Source organism: Gorilla gorilla, chromosome 6 (genome assembly GCF_029281585.2).
Source record: "Gorilla gorilla gorilla isolate KB3781 chromosome 6, NHGRI_mGorGor1-v2.1_pri, whole genome shotgun sequence".
In the NCBI taxonomy this organism is placed as follows: Eukaryota; Metazoa; Chordata; class Mammalia; order Primates; family Hominidae; genus Gorilla; species Gorilla gorilla.
This window is the reverse complement of record NC_073230.2, coordinates 152,757,410-152,759,226: the sequence shown is the minus strand read 5'-3', so window position 1 is coordinate 152,759,226 and position 1,817 is coordinate 152,757,410. Positions and strand designations below refer to the sequence as shown.

Sequence of the window (1,817 nt, the reverse complement as noted above, 5' to 3'; positions counted from 1 at the left end):
TGAGCAGATGCTGCCCTGCAGCCAATAGCTCTATTAGGAAACTTTCTCTAAGTATCTTGGAATCAGTAACAAGATTGAATTTTAGATTCAAGCATACATAGCAGTCTTTTTTTTTTTTTTTATTTTTTTTATTATACTTTAAGTTTTAGGGTACATGTGCACATTGTGCAGGTTAGTTACATATGTATACATGTGCCATTCTGGTGCGCTGCACCCACTAACTCGTCATCTAGCATTAGGTATATCTCCCAATGCTATCCCTCCCCCCTCCCCCCACCCCACAACAGTCCCCAGAGTGTGATATTCCCCTTCCTGTGTCCATGTGATCTCATTGTTCAGTTCCCACCTATGAGTGAGAATATGCGGTGTTTGGTTTTTTGTTCTTGCGATAGTTTACTGAGAATGATGGTTTCCAATTTCCAATACATAGCAGTCTTTTAATTTAAGAGACATAACCCTGAAGATTGATCCTGAGGATGGATGCAGAGGATCGGCCATCAGTGGGAAGAATGCAGACTGCAGACTGCTGTCGCTCTGTGTGTCAAGATAAATAAGAAGATAATAGGCCAGGCACGGTGGCTCACGCCTGTAGTCTCAACAATCTGGGAGGTCAAGGTGGGAGGATCACTTGAGCCTAGGAGTTCAAGACCAGCCTGGGCAACATAGGGAGACCCTTGTCTCTACATAAAAATAAAAAATAAAAAAAATAGCTCTTCCCTTTTGTGGCCATCACCACAGCGGCAGTGGCCAAAGTGGAGTTCAATCCCTTTGTGACTTCTGATCGAAGCAAGTACCACAAAAGGCATTTCAATGCACTTTCCCACATTCTCAGAAATATTAGGTCTTCCTCTCTTTGCAAAGAGCTGAGACAGAAGTACAATGTTCAATCCATGACCATCCGAAAGGATGATGAAGTTCAGGTTGTACACAGGCACTACAAAGGTCAGCAAATTGGCAAAGTAGTCCAGGTTTACAGGAAGAAATATGTCACCTACATTGAACAGGTGCAGCAGGAAAAGGCTAATGGCACAACTGTCCACATAGGCATTCACCCCAGCAAGGTGGTTAGCACTAGGCTAAAACTGGACAAAGACTGCAAAAAGATTCTTGAACGGAAAGCCGAATCTTAGCAAGTAGGAAGGGAAAGGGGCAAATACAAGGAAGAAACAATTGGATAAAGGAATAAAGGAATCTTGTATACAAGCTTTCATCGAAACTTGAAAAAAAAAAATAGCCAGGCATGGTGACATGCCTGTGGGCCCAGCTACTGGTGAGACCGAGGCGGGAGGACTGCTTGAGCCTGGGACATTGAGACTACAGTGAGCTGTGATCATGCCACTGCACTGCATAGCCTGGGTGACATAGTGAGACTGTGTCTCAAGAAAAAAAAAAAAGAAGAAGAAGAAGATAATAATAACACATGGTGTTTAGTGTAGACCTGCTCTGTGCCTTGCATTGTACTCACCACTGCACAGAATTATAGCCCTATATAAGCTGTGTTATAAATTCATAACCATATAAAAATAAATTGTAGAGAAGATTGGTTGAGCACTCACCATGTCTCAGGCATTATGCCAATATTCCATTAAATCTTCACAACAACTCTCTGGTGGAGGTATAATTGCTATTATCCTATTTTATAGATGGGGATACTGAAAAACAGAAAAGTTCAAATTTGCCCAAACTCCCATAGCTAATAAATGGCCAAGCTAGGACTCAAAGTGTCTAGTTCCAAAGCCTGTGCATAGACTCCTCATGTACAACACTAGCTTATCACAACAGATGACAGAACTTGGGCTTAGAGGATTGAAGTAACA

General features: G+C 42.1%; 1 pseudogene; it reads left to right on the top strand.

Moving 5' to 3' along the window:
- The first annotated feature begins 476 nt into the window (after positions 1-476).
- On the top strand, positions 477-1,178 carry LOC101130035 (large ribosomal subunit protein uL24-like; annotated as a pseudogene).
- The last annotated feature ends 639 nt before the right edge of the window (positions 1,179-1,817 follow it).